Raw genomic sequence first — 16691 nt, forward strand, 5'->3', positions numbered from 1 at the left:
ATATGCAACCACATTTCCTGGTATTAAGAGCTGGAACTAGAACTTCTGGAAAAACTTTTGCAAGACGAAACGCGGCTGCTTTTCGGTTCTCTGCAGGAGGATCTCTTCCAAAATTCAAGGGGTTTTGAAATCGTTCTTTTAGGGAGAGGCCCGTCAAATATTCAGGGCTCCTCCTTGGTTCTTTCTGAGCCCGGACTAATATACGGCTAAGCCCACACCTTCTTAGGCTCCTGGTTGAAACAATGAGTAATCTAATTAATATGAGACTTAAACTTCACTGTAATGTCTGGCTTGCTAAATTGTCTTTTGTAGCTGATAAAGATGTCAAACCGTGTGTTAAACAAGAAATGTTTTATTGAACAATAACCTCCAAATTAACACCGTTGTAGGAAGTTGTTCAACAGAGTATTTCCTGTTAAACACACAGTTTGAATCTGAACATTGAACAGATTAAACTTGGTACTTGAAGTGAACAAAGTGACGATATATTTAGAAACAACGAATCACCTGAAGTGCTTTGAAACTCAAGACTTATAATCACAAATACAGTCCACTTTTTGTGGTGTTTTCGGTGGAATAATGTTTCGTTTTATTTTATTTTGCGGTTTCATTTATCTCCATTACAATAGTTCTCATGGATGTCTATTTTCAAATAAATCTTTCCTCCATTAATTTGATGGATAAGGCCGATTTTTCAAATAGGACGGAATCAAAGACGTTATGTCTAATATTATTCTGCTACAATGCGACCATATTGGTAAGACTTTAACAAATCTTAATATACTGTACTACATTCTTATTTTCATAGTAACAGCTAGATTTGAACCCACAGTAACTTCCCTGAGCGATGGGTTCTAAAAAACATAGTAAATATATGTTGTATTTAGTCAAGGCTGATTTAACAGCATTTATTTGCTCGTCCCCCCGGGCAAATAAATGCACTGAACCCTATAGTATTAACAGATAGCAAGTCATAACATTACAAAGATTAGAACTGGGTCCCCAAGACACGTCAGATCCTCTGGGCAATTGCTCAGTATGTAAATGTCTTAAGACCAGGGCCAGTTTTAAGCCAATTTGACAGGTTCGTTCAAATTGAGCCCCGCACACACACTCAAGTGGAGAACGCTATGATGAATTAAATATTTCCTAATGTTTTTACTGCTTTGAGGATTTACTTAACTAATGCTCGTAACAGTCCCAGTCCGATCAGGCGAAAGAAGTTTTTCAAAACTAAAACTGATTAAAACATATCTACAATTAACAATTTCACAAGACAGACTAAATAATTTGGCGATGCTATCTAGAAAATGACATTACAAAAACCATTGACATTGAAATGATTTTACAAGTCTTCTCGACTAAAATATCCAGAAAAGCCTGTTTTTTAGGTCTGTTCATTAATAGTACGTCAGCAATTATTTTGACTTGCAATAAAACTTAAAAACTTTCATATGAACTTCCAATTTTTAATATATCATTGTGGCTAATGGTGGAACCTGAAGCCCTCAGTGCCTTTTGGTTGAGACTGACGTACTATACGAAGCATAAAACATCAATCTTCAGTTTTGTAGAGGGCCTCACAATTCACTAATTGGGTCCCGCACTTCCTTGCACCGGCCCTGCTTCAGACCACTGTACTTAATACTACGAAATATTTCTTTCCCAGCGAATTGTCTTAACAGTAATTATAAATATTTTATCTATAAGAGCATTCGATTATTTATCAGTCCAACAAAATAATGTTATGTCCTGTAGTAGATTGTCTTTGATTTTGTTGCATATTTAGACATTACATACGTAGGCCGTACCAGAATAAAATAGATTTAAGGTTCGTACTCTTATTCGCATAAGCATTCTTCAGTTGCTCCATATTAAGACAAAATTTAGACATTATTTCGTTTTTGTATTTGGTTTACAAGATTCTTTATGTGAATTTGTGTTGAAACATATTTTATTGTCTGGGGGAAAACATTCTGTTTTAATGCCTTGTTAATTAACACTCACCAGTTCGATTTCTACTCATTTATTTTTTCTAAAATTTTCGTTGCTTCTTGACATTATGATAACGTTAAATTACGGACAGCATTTAGTCATTTTAACGCTAAATTGTGATTTTTTCCCCCTTTTAGCGGCATAATACTTATTACCTCAGTGTCACAGCCATTGGGTTTTATGTTCGGTCCTTATCACATGTATCATTTTCCCTTTGTCATCTGAACTACAGATTCCCAATTTTCTAATAGGCCGAAAAAAATTCATCTATTGATTTAATTTTTTTTTACCTTTTCTTCGACTTTTTAAAATGATGATATGTACGCCAACGTTCTAAATGTGGGTTATGATACCAAGAACAAATTTGTGATCTAGCCTATTTAGATTGTTACAGCATTCCCTGTAACAATTCAAATTGAGTAGCAGGTAGAAAAAAAATCTGGTCCTGATCTCGCCCTTATTATTTATTTATTTTTTTTCCCAAAATATATTTATATAAATAAAAATAAACAGCCTGGGGCGCAGGGACAGAAATCAGGTTTGTGCGTCTCGTTTTTGCAGTCACCCTATATTTTTTTTTACTCTTGAATACGTACATTTACAACTTTTGGCTAATTTTTACTATTACACATGAAATCTCTTAGATCGGTGAATTTTTGGAATAGCCATCAGTACCTCTTGTAGAAGGGAAAGGACAAGAAATTGGGTTGTTGTTTCCTTCTGTGAAACATTTTTGTTCTAAAAATGTATTCTTTTTTACATTTTTGCCCCTCCATCATTCCATACCCTTTAACGTTAGACAGAAAATGGCATTAATATCAAATGTGGGTGATAAGGGGAATTCGTGAGGAATGACCTTATTTGAGTGTTAATAGCATCTTAACGACTAAAATTAACTCGTGACATTTGACAACACTAGCGTAGTATCCGTAGAAAAGGACTCGGTTTATTTCTTCCTCCTTTCAGTAATTCTTGATATTTTTGTTCAAGACTTGCTTTATTTTTTGTGTATCATTCTGTCTTCTCTACTGCTCTAATACTTTCTCTTTCACCTCTCTCAGCACAATTACTATTTTCACCTTTCGACTGAAGAAAAAAGAAACTGATGTGTGACTTAACGTTTTATGTATTAAAATGATTTTAAAAAGAGCACTGAAAGATATGCTTTGTGGTGAGGCAGAAATAATTCTTAACCAACTGTGATGAGAAGGGAAATTCTTAAAGTGAATAAAAATTCATCTCAAAAGGAGCAAGGAAGAGAACTCTGAATTTTGAGTTGGTTAAAATGAAAAGGTGATATGTAAAGAGTAATGGGCTTAAACTGGTAACTTTAGTAACCATCCTGACATAACTTCTCCACCACATTGCTATCTGGTCATAGAATGATTTGAAGAGTATATAATTTCGATATGAAAGTAATCTACTGATTAGGTAATTTAAAATAATGACATTAGGGATCACGGAAATGCATTCTAAATGAAGAATATAGAATTATAATCCAAGGTAACATTCCTAATGTCGTAAATCGAAAATACTTGTCACGCAAATTATACTCCTAGTGACCAAAAAAGGTTTATGAAAATGTAGAGATGTAGGAGGCGGTCCTATTTACGTTAATGATTTGCTTAATTTTTTTTTCCCATTACTCTTTGTGGAAATTTGATACTGCTTTTTGTCTTTGTCCTTTAAACTTAAGTTTTAGTTTACACGAAATGCATAAGTTTAAAGGGCAGTGAATAGTATTTCACATTGAACACAACTTAGATGTGTATGATTTATCTGACTTATGTTTTTGTCGCACATTTGATTCTAGCTGAGCTATTTCAGCATTTTAAACGTCTTCAGTTATATGTGAACTTCATTTTTTTATACAATTTTCAATCTATTTTTTTACCAAATTTACATGGAAGACATTACTACAAATATGGATCATTCTGTGCGAATTTAGTAAATAAGGCAATGAGATATAGTTTTCAATAAAACAAACTTGATCAGGTTGAATAATGTGGATTGCTTGAGCAACACATCTCAATAACTATGGCTGAAAGTTGAACGCAGAGTTGAAGTGATCTCTGGTGTTAAAAGGGTCAAGACAATGTTACACCTATAAATTACGTCCATTATGCTGTATATCAATTGTTTTGCATTAAAGCTGTTGAGATATCCAAATGAAATGCTGTTTACTAAACAGATACAGTACAAGTAGAAGAATAGAAAGGATGAGAATGACTTGCTGGATCCACTAAGAATGATATCAAAGTAAATTTTCGGACAGTTTAAGAAATCTTATTATTTAATAAGTTTTATTTCAATTCTAAATCAACATGCAAATAATATGAATACAATAAAGAATATGAAATCAATTTGACATCCCGTCTCTTTTTAATTGTTAGTTACATCGAGTTACAGAAGACAAAATTTTGCACTGCCTGTTATCTTAGATGGTCGCATGAATGGCGACTGAACTCCAATTGGAGTGCTCGTACTTGAGTATTCCTTCAGCAGGGGGCAGCTTCATCGAAGAAACTGGCGAATGTTATTTCTATTCCCGGCTTACCTTATCGCACAGCATATATTCTGCATTGACACAGGTAAGGTTCTCTTGTACTACTAAAGTAACTATTTTCATTGCTATTGTTTTGTTCGTTGCTGACCGAAAAATCGATCAAGTGCATCTCGCTTATTTTTTTTCTCTCTCTCTGACAATTAATATCAAGGATGATGTTTAATAGCATTTAAGGTTTTACAGATAGTTTATTTCTCTATTTGTTTAAATTTATTCATTGTCTCTCTCTTTACCATTCTTGATATGATTTAAAATTCATGATAATTTTGAGAGAATCGATTGCTCGTTTCTATGGCTTGTATAACTTTTTTGAATATTAGTGTGAAAAATAGATTAATGCTTTAAAATTTTTCAAGTATAAAATATCACTTGATATCATCTTCCATTCATTATCACAATTCATTATCATTGTTGTTAATTTGCACAATTCCTTATTGTTGTGACTTGCGCAATTCATTAAATTTGGCTATTTGACAATTTAGTAAACAATCGCTACATTCAAAACCTACAAATAGTTATTGATGGAAACAAGTTTCGCAAAATAAATTAGTTGTATAATACTTGAGACTAATTTCCTATGACTGAAATCATTAGATTTTACTTATCTTAACGCATAAACAGAAAATACTTGTGTGTATCTCGAGGAAGCTTCTATGCGGGTCACCCGTTCTGTTAGAAATAGCAGTCAAATTTCCGTTATGTTCCTTCTTTCATTTTAATGGATGAAAAATAAATACTAATACGATGCTGAATAAAAGGTTGGCTAGCCATAGCTAGAACACTTTTGATCAAAGATTTAATTGATCAACTCTGATCTGGAGTTAAATAACAAAATATTTTAAATGCACTATGCGCCTAAACAAGCTATAAGATCATACTTTCATTCAAATATTCTATATGAATTTCATATGTGTTTTTGTGTATCTACGTGTGTTGATATTTGTTCTGCTGGGTCTATGAACTATTTCATTGTCAACACTACACTAGAAAGATCCAAATAATGATCCATTAAAATATTTCCTTGCTTGTGGCTTTTTTCTTCTCCTATCAGGATAGACTTCTGAAAGAGTTTATCACTTTCTACTTTGTCTTGAAAGCAACCGTTAGTATCCGAGAGAATACACCGTTACATTTTGGCCATTGAAAGTAGAGAAAATCATTTCTGATTTGTAAGAGAGTGAATGAAAGTGGTATACATATTACAGCTATTATTTTATTTTATTTAGACTACTTACCACAAAATGATTTTTTTTTTTGAAATTTTAATCAGAGATCTGGACTCTCAACACGAAGACCTTGCCGTCGAAACGTCTTGTTTCTGGCAACACCCCAAGCAAGAATTGAACTGTCTTGAAATTGATCTTCAATTAATGCAACAATAGGTTTAATATGTATTAATAATTACTTTTTCACCTCAATAATCTAGTCATTTTGAATAAAACGTTATTCTTCATCATCGTCAACATTATTAGAATACTCATATAGTTTTAAGTGTTTACATGTGAAAAGATGAATGTAAGAGATGTTTGACAATCTAATTCTGCAGTTATAATTTTGTGTTCCAATAAATGTAAAATTTAAATTAATGAAATAACTTATATGCCTATGCTGTTTACATACCACGCCTTCATTATCAACATTATATTTTTTTAAAATCACACAAATATCACATAAAGATTTTTTTTTTACAATTTTACATTTTAATTCAATTTTTAAAAATTATTTAATTTATTTAAATGACATATCTTTAGAACAAAAAAGTGGCAGGGTGTATAATATATATGCTGGTGTGTGCATGTATGTTTGTGTATACACGTGTGTGTGTTGTGAATACTTATACTGTTTACATATCACACCATTATCAACATTATGCTAAAACAAAATACATAGATGTCCAGTAACGCAGATAAATCCTTTTTCTTACTATTTTGTGTTTTGATTTATCTTTTTAAAATTATTCCATGTATTTAAAAATGGTAAACATCTAGAAAAAAAAAGTTGCGCGCGTGTGTAATCGTTTTAACGTCCACTTCTCTATGCTTGCAATGCATCAGACGAAACTTTGAGGCAGATTTACTATGCACGGATGCTCTTTCTATCGCCAATCTTCGCCTGTTTTAAAGCAAGGTAAATAGTTCCTCTAAACAGCCCAGTCATACTTTCGCTGAAGATTGTAAACAATAGTGACACTTTATTTACAATCTTTACAGCCAACGTGTGTCAAGACAAAATTGTTAATGAAATAATTATTTGGTGGGTGTAATAATATCAGTAAGTATTATTAGGAGTGAGTGTAAGTAACTGTTACAGCAATAGCTGAAATAAGACCGGAGGAACTTTCTGTTGGATTGATGTGGAAACAAAAAATTAAATGATGACCAATAGCACGTATGTTGCACTGTCATCTGTAATAATATGTATGTTGCACTGTCATTTGTATAAATACGTCGGATAAAATAAATCAATTTGATACAAGAATACAGAAATAAGTCGAATCTTTCCTATGAAATAGTGATATAACTCAATAAGTTGAATAGTTGATAAAGACTACTGTTCAACCTAAAAGTTTAGAGCAAAAGAATTGTGCGCAAGAGACAGAACGAACTAAAAATTAATGTGAGAGAAATAAATAGATGTTGCGTGTTGTGAATACCTATAGTATTTACGTACCACGCCTTATAAAAGCATACTAAAAAAATATACACAAATATCACATGTTAAAAGATTGCATATGATGAGATCCTATGCAGATCTATTATATTTACAGCCAAAACTTTATCATATCTTATGAATTGCATGTATATGCCAAAATAAAATTTTAAAGTTTGAAGTCATAAATTCTAATACGACAGGATTATGAGAGTACATGGGCTTTCCTTATTCTTGAATGAGATTGTTTGCATTTGGTATTTCATGCCAACCATCGCAAGTTGGTATGAAGATTCCTATTTATTGACTGATATGAGGTCTGAACCACAAGTGAAAACAAAAGTGGCTAAATTCAGCTGGAAAGGCATCGTGTTATAGTGTCCATAGATGTCACATGTTCTCACTCCCACATTCGCATTTATTTAGGTGTGTGTGTGTGTATATATATATATATATATATATATATGTATGTATGTATAAAAATTTAAATTCAGGTGAATATGATACTTAAGTTTAGGCACCAGAATTTAGTACAGTATTATCCATACAATTTCAAAGTAAGGTGATTAAAATCAAAATAAGCAACAAGGATATCCAGAGATAATGCAGTACAATCGTTTCATGCGACTCCAATTAATTGAACAATGTAATCATTATATCAATGTGCTGAGACCCCCTTTGGTCATGACTGACCATGGGATTGCATCTAGAAAGTTACCCTCCCAGGCACAAGTCCGGGCAAGGTTGTTTATGGAACAGTCGCCCATGCATACCGGCCTCCCCTCTCCACGCCACCAGTGTTATCCAAGGGAAAGGCAGAGGCCAATACAGCTTGGCACCTGTGATGTCGCAACTCATTTCTACAGCTGAGTGAAGTGGAGCAATGTGAACTAAAGTGTCCTGGATTCGAACTCACAACCTCACAATCGTAAGCTCGACGCTCTAACCACTGAGCCATGTGCCTTCACACACACACATACACACACACACACACATATATATATGTAGAAAGAGAGACAGAGATAAGATCTGTCCAAATTGGAAGTAGATAATTAGCATAATAGGTGACATGATTGCAGCAACAAGCCTGTAGCAATTCTTGAACTATTATGTGTTTCTTCCAGTTTTTGTCTAAATTTCACTCACAAAGCATTGTGGATATGATAGAACAGTGTTTCCCAATCTAGGGCTATAGCAGAGTTCAATGGGGGCCCACAGAAAAATTTGGAATTTGGAAGGGATAGGGTGGGGGGACAAGGCTCAATGAAGTGGGCCACATGACTACTGCATTTCTTAAAATTTACTATTATTATCTTCAATTTTTTAAAGTTAACACACAAAAGCACATATAATACATTTTCTATATCTTAATTTCTGTTATGACAGACAAAGAAAGGGAATGGGATTCATTTGACAGTTCAATAATTATTATTGATGAATAAATAAGTTGGTATTGGGAAGTTCTGTATGAAATAAATATGTTACAGCTTCGAAATTCATACATCCATGACAATCTCTTAGGATGATTGTTGCGTTACTTGAATGATGGGACAGTGTTATGTTTCTGAGTGGTAAGCAGCTTGATAAATTGTAGTGGCCAAATGTGGCATATTCAAAATTTTTGCTGCCAAATGTGGCATATTTTGAGTAATAAGGAGACTGCCTCGTTGACAAATGACAGGGACCTTCTCGTTGTGGCTGGCAAATTCAATGTTGGACTACATGCAGGGGGCTTTCATTGTGTACAAGGAGGCTATGGTTTTGCTTCCTGCAATGAGGAGGGAACCAGGCTACTGGAGTTATGCAAATGATCTTATGGTTTGTAATACTAACTTCAGGAAGCCTACCAGTCACCTATTCACGTACCAATCTGGTAGACACACTAGTCAAATTGACCACATTTTCACCAGGAAACAAGAAAGATGGCTACTTATAAATGCCAAAAACTTTCCAGGTGAAGAATACACCCCACAACATAGATTAGTAGTTAGTGACTTCAGGATCAGGGCTAAATGGATGCCCAAAAGACGACCATCATGAAGAAAAAGGGTCTGGAAGATTGAGGATCCTGCGAATGGATAGAGATTTAGAGACATATTACTTGAAGCTTTTGACAAAATAGAAGGGGATATAGCATCACATGATGTGAGAGACAACTGAAGGTTTCTACAAGACAACCTGTTGAGGGCTACTGACCAGATCTGTGGATGGTGCAAAGTCCCCTCTCGACCCAAGATAACATGGTGGTGGAACAGTGTAGTTGGCAGGGCCATTAGGGAAAGGAAACAGGCATGGAAGAATGGTGGTAGCAGGGAATTGTATCAGACTGCCAGAAGGGAAGCTAGGAGACAGGTTTATTTAGCCAGAGGGAAAGCAGATAAGAAAATATTTGCCAATGTTCTGCATTGTGAGGACCAAAGACTTGAGGTATTTCGTGTTGCAAGACTGTATGAGAGAGAATCGTGATGTCATGGGAGAGAATTGTGACCGCATGGATGCTGGCTCACTTGCATTTAATGAAGCTGCAAGGAGAGAGTCTTGGAGATGTCACTATGAAAGGTTGCTAAATGAAGAGAATGAATGGGAGAAAAAGAGTCTGCCAAATGTCGACCCAACAGAGGGACCAGCTATCCAAATTGACAGTACCTTGGTAGATAAAGCTATTAAGAGTATGCAAACAAGGTAAGCCCCCTCCCTGTCCATCAGGAATCACTGCAGAGAAGCTTGAAATATCTGGCGGTGTCAGCTATAGTCTAGTCACCCGCATAGTCAATCAGGTGATACATGAAGGAGTCATACCCAGTGGCTGGTGTAGCAGCACCATAGTCAACTGCTACAAAGGTAAAGGTGATGCATTAGATACAAATAATTACAGAGGTATTGAGTTATTGGAGCAGGTAATGAATGTCACAGAGAGGGTCATAGCCCAACTAATTAGGGAGAGAGTCAGTCTAGGCGAGATGCAGTTAGGGATTGTGCCAGGGAAAAGCACCACTGATGCTATATTTCTGATAAGATAGCTTCAGGAGAAATACTTAGCCAATGATAAACCTCTGTACCTAGCAATTAAATTAGAGACTCACTTCTGAACCTGGTCAAAGAGATCTGAGTGGCCAGATGGTGCACCTGCCCGAATATGACATAGTATTCCATACAAGGATGTATTATGATCTTTTAAAGATACAAAATGACCTCTGCTCTATACAGTGATCCCTCTTTATGGGAAGCAGACCTACAAATTGTCTGCATGTAGGAACCCTAAGAAAGATCAGGTGAGATATTAAGACTAAGCAATTTCAAAGACTTTCTTCTAGTGGTTTGACTATGTTACCATTTGATATTTCAGACCTATAACTCCTGTAAATGGGAAGTAGATAGGGTTTCTGCTTCCTACTGAAAGACATGAGTTTGGTCTCATAAGAATTTGTCTGAGAATTATAGTGCAATGAAGAATTCCAGGTAGAGGTCCACTAAGGATCAGTCCTCAGCTCCCTCTTATTCATCATAGTTCTGCAGTCAATAAGCATGGAAAATGGATGTTAAATAATGATGATGATGACATTCGAAAGACCCAACATTACAACAGATTACAGTTGATGTACACATAATAAAAATATGTTCTAACACCACACATTCTCTCAATAGAAAGAATGAATAGAGTAACAACACACTCATAACCATCACCACCACAGTAATACAAGAAAGTGAATACAATAAAGTTAGTCTACACATATACACACACATTTTTATGTTGGTACCAATAAAAAGAAGCCAAAAAATGGCAAAGGGGAAAATAAAACAGTAAACTGACAACAATATACTTTTGTAAAGCAAATAGAGAATTTGCACTCATTGTGTAATAAAATTTCTGACAACACAGCTAAGACTGAAGTGAATCACAACCCATGTGTGTGTTTATTGGCAGCTGATCATCTAGTTCTTGTGGTACAATTGGTCAATTTCGAGAAAAAATTCTAAGCATGGAAACAAAACCAAGAATTGAAGGGCCATAAAATAAACTCAGAAAAAACTGAAGTTTTAGTAAGCAGTGAAGTATACAGGATTCTGTTAAGTTAGAAACTCCACTGTGCCTAGGGTACACAGTGGGTGCACAAGTGCTGTAGTGGGATCACAGGCGGGGAAGAAAAAAAAACAGCTTTCATATGTAGCAGGTGTACTGAGGCATTAAACATGAAGAACAACCAAGAAATAGTGAATAGTTTCTGTTACTTAGGTGACTTAATTAGCAGTAGGGATAGGTGTTCTGAAAGCATAATAACCAGAGTAGGAACAGATTGGTAAAAGTTTAGGAAGCTATTACCTCTGCTGGTAACAATGGATCTTTCCCTTACAGTGAAGGGCAGATTATATGATACTTCGGCACAGTGGCTGATGCTGCATGGTTGTAAAATGTAGACTTTGAATGCAGAGGTTTTGCAATAAGAGAAGACTATTTGTACATGTCTATGATGCATATGGATGACAACATTAAGATATAAAAATGTGTAGAACACTCATATATAAACACACACACATACACATCATGAGTTTGTTGTATATAGTGCTCAGGCACACTACAACTCATTCGAAAAAATTAAAAGATGGGCCAGAATACAGTCATATAAGTCAAGTAATAAAAGATAGAAGCACAATAAAACACGAAGTCAGAAAAGTGAACAGTATAACAGTTATAAAGAGATAAAGGTGCATAGTCGTGTTAGTGGATTTTGTGAAGCATGGAATATTTTAGGGTTGCAGTGTCCTTACAACTAATAACTGATGTAAATATTTCCAATGTTGCAACAGTTTTGAACATGTGAGTATGTTTCTGAAAGACATGGGTATTGTGCTATTTTTTGAGCTTATAAGCTTGTCCATGAGTGGTAAAGGTATTGAATTCAAAATGAGGTCCAAGTTTTTAGGAAATATGGTGGATAATTTTGTGGGCTTTTATCAAGTTTGTTGATAGACACTGAAAACTTTAGTTTTAAAATTATCTCTACAGATATTCTATAGAAATTAGAGCCAGCACTGATTTGTTACGATGTTTCATATACAAATACATCTATGTAAACAATGCAATTGAAGATAAAAAAAAGGTAATGGGTGTATATGCATATATCAGTTCTTGCTTCTTCAGCACTATGAATACATTGTTTAAACAGCCACCAAATATAGTGGTGTAACATTATTGGTTATACTTATTTTACATACTAAACACATTCCCAGAGAAGCATTGTGACAAAAAGTATTCATCTGGTTGCACACCTCTGGACAGTTTCCAGCAGATCAATATTCTTAGCAAGATGGAAGTTCCAGGCTGGAGATACAAACTAAGTGTGGACATGTCGTGGCCATAAATAGCTGATGTGTGACTGATGGAGGTATTACTAAGTGATGCTAAGATATGTTTGGCCTTTTTAACTATTTTAAAAGTGTGTTTCGTCCATCATAGATATTTGTTGGCAATAATGTCTAGCTTGTGTTTATCAGCAGATTTCTTAAGGCTGGTGTTGTGAAGAGAGTAGGTAAATTCCAGATATTGCCACCCAAAGTGTTTAATGATGTACTTGTCTACAGCCAGTTTGAGTTGCCTGTCAGCAACCCATTGCTACATTGTGTCCAGGTCAGATTGCAAGAAACGTCCATAGTGTTTAGGATACAGTCTTTATCTCAAGGTACTGCTTAATGTTGTATGCATATTTTAATGCAGTAACATGCTTCAAGTTGGCATTTATTTCATTAATGTATGCAACAAATAACAGGGAATCAAGAATGTCCCTGCAGGGTGCCAGATGTCATTACATAAAGTGCACAATATTGTCTTAGTATTGTAACTACTTCTTTTTGATTGAGAATGAAGGGTTTCCACCAGAGAGTGAAGAACTTCAACCAGGTATATAAATTTACTTTGATGCCCATGACTGAGAGCTTCATCATAAGTAATCTGTGTGGCATAGAATTAAAGGCTTTGGCAACGTCAAGAAAATGTTCACTTAGGATCTGCTATCTGAGATTCAGGTGAGGTCTCCAAGAAATTTAATGAAATGGCCACAGCAGCTGGATAAATCCAAATTATCATGGTTGGATAAGGTTATTAGAGTCAAGTACAGCAGTTTGTTGATATAGCTTGTGGAATCGACAAAATAGTAATTGACAGGGGATGTACAGTCACTCTTTTTGAACTGGGGAATAAAGTTGGTGTAGTGGAAAGAGCTCACAGTTTTTGAGAAGCGGATAAGTAACATCAGGACTGGGAGAGGTATAGTTGCACCATATGCTTGAGTGGGTGGGTATTGCAGCATTGCAGGAGTAAATGCAACAGATGTTATGGAATTTGGTGTAAGTAGCATTGAAGATGGTACATATGGATTTTCAACAGTAAAATTATTAGCATAGCATTAAGCAATAAGGTCTGCATACTTTTTGAGATCATCAGTAATCTCTGGTGTGGGGATTGTGAAGAGAACCAACTGGAGAGTGAAGCATTTGTTTCAAACACACACACATATGATCACCTACTCATCTCTCCATCTGTTTAAAATCGATCACCTCAACCCTTGTTCCTGATTATATTCGTCCCACCCATTTCTCATCTCTAACCACCTCTCACTTTCCCCCATACACCCTTGTAACCTCTACCCTGCAATACTCTTTGTTCTTCAATCCCATCTCGCGTCTCTTCACTTTGTACCTTGAGGGTTCATCCTAATACCTCATCACTGTTTCAGTACCTCTCTTTCCATCTCCACCCTAGTTACTCCCACCCAGTGAATAGTCATGTAGCTTTTCAGTAACAAGAAGCCTGTTCTGTTCTTTTATACCTTAACCTGTAATATCCTAGGATAAAGCTGCCTCCCTTTCTATTGCAATCCCACTTATATATAGATATATAGATATATACCTAATTTCAGTAGTAAGCCTAATTGCAGACTGTTAGACTTAGCGAAGATGGAAATCAGTTTAGTAGGCAAAAAAATACTAAGGAGTACTAATACCAGAATTAGATTACTCTGCTACAGTAATAGGATAATTCCAGCACTGTATTAGATTGGTTTAAGACTTTAAAGGATAAACATAAGGCCAGGTTTACAGAGTTTGATATTGATTTTTATTCCTCAACAACGAGATTGCTGCTTGATAAGGTGATTTAGTTTGCATAAACATATCTTGATATAGACTAAATATACCTGGACTTTATCATGCATGTGAAAAAATCATTTCTAGTTAGTAGACATGAGTTGTTTGATGTATCAATGGAATCATAGGACAGTGCAGAGATCTGCTGGATGGAGTGAAGGGGATGAAGCACAGACCCCCTACTGAAGAGGGAGCGCTCTGCCTCAGAGAGGGGAAGATCTGGAGGCATGGTAACAACAGAGTGAAGTGGAGAAGAGGTGGATGGGAATGAAGTAAGAGGGGTGGATAGGATAGAAGTAGGTGGGGATGGTGGGAGGGGATAGGAGTATGTATGTGGGGGTTTGGAGGGACAGGGGGTTGGGGGAGTTGGGGTTGTGGCATTGAGTGTGATGGAATGGAGGAGTGAGTGGAGTTTATGTTGTTTGGTGTGAGTGAGAAATTGATGAAAGATGATTTAAATGAGTTATGTAACGTAACGTAGTGTTTGCATGGGAGGGCAACTGAGAGGAGAAGAAGATGGAAAAAGCAAGATGGAACTGCAAAAGTAGAAATCTAATCTACTGCATCAAATGCCCTAATTGTGAAGAACTGTATGTTGGCCAGACAGGTAATGCACTATCGGAATGCTCACGTGTGCATCAACAACAGATTAAAAACCCAGAGGTCCGCCAAATACCACTGAGTAACCATCTGGCAACATGTGGTCGTGAAACTTTTATGATATTTCCATTCCATAAACTTTATAACCAGAATGAAATTGAGAGAAAACGCAAAGAAAAGGACTTTATTAAGAAATTCAAACCCACTCTTAACAAACAATGATTAAATTAATCTTACTTAGGGTTTAAAAATTTTATCCCTATAACTAAAACACAAAAAATCTCTCAAATGTCATCATTTCTAAAAATAAACTTGGCATCATCTCTAAAAATAGCCAAACACCTACTGCTGCTGTCCAAAGAAATGTGTATAAAAGACAAAAGAACAGCCAGTCAATTACAGTACATGTCAGACTGCCATGAGGCAGGAAAGTACACTAGTCCTTATATATTTAATACTTAATATTTCATATATTCAATAAGACATTCAATACTTCATTTCATTTTACTATTTATATTATATATTCCATATTCTATATCCCACATTAATTTTATAAGAATATAAATAAAACATAAAAAACAGACAGAGTTGAAACTCTTTTAAATAATATATTCCTCTATACACGATCATACAAAACCCTTTTTTATATTTTTTAAATTTTTATTCATATATATATATATATATATATATATATATATATATATTACTTGTAAGGAGTAGCTGTGTCTTAAGAAGCTTGCTTCTCAACCATGTGGTTCCAGATTCAGTTCCACTGCATGGCACCTTGGGCAAGTGTCTTATGCAATAGACTCAGGCTGACGAAAGCATTGTGAGTGGATTAGGTATAAGAAAAACTGGAAGAAATCTGTAATATATGTATATATATATATAGGCACAGGAGTGGCTGTGTGGTAAGTGTCTTGTTTATGAACCACATGATTCCTGGTTCAGTCCCACTGCATGGCACCTTGTGAGTGGTTTTGGTAGATGGTAACTGAAAGAAGCCATCGGTTGTTGCCAGTGCTGCCTGACTGGCTCCCTTGCAGGTAGAACATAAAATCACCTTTTGAGCGTGGTCATTGCCAGAACCGCCGGACTGGCCTTTGTGCCAGTGGCACGTAAAAAGCACCCACTACATTCTCGGTGTGGTTGTTGTTAGGAGGGGCATCCAGCTGTAGAAACATTGCCGGATTAGATTGAACCTGGTGCAGCCTCTGGCTCACCAGTCCTCTGTCAAACCATCCAACCCATACCGGCATGGAAAGCGGACGTTAAACGATGATGATGAGGATGATGATGATGATATGTATGTGTGTGTATATGTTGTGTGTCTGTGGTTATCCCCCACAACATCGCTTGACAACTGATGCTGGTGTATTTACGTCCCCATAACTTAGCAGTTCGGCAAAAGAGACCGATAGAGTAAGTCCTTGGGTCGATTCACTTGACTTAAGTCAGTGCTCCAGTATGGCCACAGTCAAATGGCTGAAACAAATAAAAGAATATATATATATATATGTATGTATGTATATATATATATATATATATAATACAAAGAATATATATACATGTATACACACATATATGTACATACTTACATCTACATGTGTATATACATGCATATCAGGGTACAGGACGTTAGAACAATAAACTACAGACAACGGAACGAACACATAGGAAAACGGAAAGCCCCTTGGAATATCCCTTCATCAGCTGTCTCTATTCTATCTAGACGTTTCAC

General features: G+C 35.6%; 1 protein-coding gene across 2 annotated transcripts in view; it reads left to right on the forward strand.

Moving 5' to 3' along the window:
• Window positions 1-1028: 1028 nt before the first annotated feature.
• LOC106870402 (serine/threonine-protein kinase Kist) overlaps window positions 1029-16691 on the forward strand; it is a 42618-nt gene continuing 26955 nt past the window's right edge. The window contains exons 1-2 of one of the 2 annotated variants that reach the window (XM_052966649.1): window positions 1029-1684; window positions 4389-4586. The gene's annotated coding sequence lies outside the window, so the exon portion shown is untranslated. Of the gene's footprint in view, window positions 1685-3752; window positions 4587-16691 lie in introns of those variants that run through there. The other variant, XM_014916453.2, reaches the window with a different exon arrangement.

Source organism: Octopus bimaculoides, chromosome 1, assembly GCF_001194135.2.
Source record: "Octopus bimaculoides isolate UCB-OBI-ISO-001 chromosome 1, ASM119413v2, whole genome shotgun sequence".
Lineage (NCBI taxonomy): Eukaryota > Metazoa > Mollusca > Cephalopoda > Octopoda > Octopodidae > Octopus > Octopus bimaculoides.